The following is a 784-nucleotide window of genomic DNA, read 5'->3' as shown; positions in this document are numbered from 1 at the left end:
GGGGGGGGATTCAGGGGATACGTCCCTCCCCAACATCCAGATATTTAGAAAACGTAGATTTGTCTCCCTGAAAAAATATGGAAAAAAAACACTCCCCAAAATGTATATATCCTTCTTACCTGTATATATGTTTCCAAATGATTGGGAAACACACACACACACATATACATACATATATATATACTTGGCTGTGTTACGGCTACATGGGGCCAAATGTGAGCCAGCTTTGCCCCATTTAATTTGTCGGACGAAACCGCAGCCAGCCCCAAAACAGGTTCTGGCTTGTTGAGATTGCCAAATCTGAACAGGCACGTTTAAAAAGGTTACTTCAGACAAAGGGGGAGAGTAAATCATGTCTACACGTGTGTTGACTTAGCGGCGATAACATAAATATTTGAAAACAATAAAGAATGCCAGAGAGCCTTAGGGCAATGTATACATATATATACAGTATACACTGTATATATATTACCGCTAACGGAGGTGTAACGTTATGTTAAAAATGGCCGCTGTTCTGACTCGAGTGCCTGAGTCTGTTTCCCGACGGTTCAGTATACTGACGTTAGCGTCCTTAGCACCAGAGTTAATTGCTGACCGGGCTGGCTGGGGTCTGACTGTGGATGTGTTCCCGGGCAGGGGCTGTAATGGTATTGGATGGTTGCTAGCTGACTGAGGAAATGAAAGCTCAGATGGGCCGATATGGAACCTTGCTCCTTATGAGGTCATAAGGGGCAAAGTTACCTCCCCTTTCTCCACTTTGCCCGCCCAGAGAATTTGGCCCACC

Source organism: Etheostoma spectabile, chromosome 4 (genome assembly GCF_008692095.1).
Source record: "Etheostoma spectabile isolate EspeVRDwgs_2016 chromosome 4, UIUC_Espe_1.0, whole genome shotgun sequence".
Taxonomy (NCBI): Eukaryota; Metazoa; Chordata; class Actinopteri; order Perciformes; family Percidae; genus Etheostoma; species Etheostoma spectabile.
The sequence above is the reverse complement of the archived record's forward strand: the minus strand, read 5'-3'. Positions refer to the sequence as shown.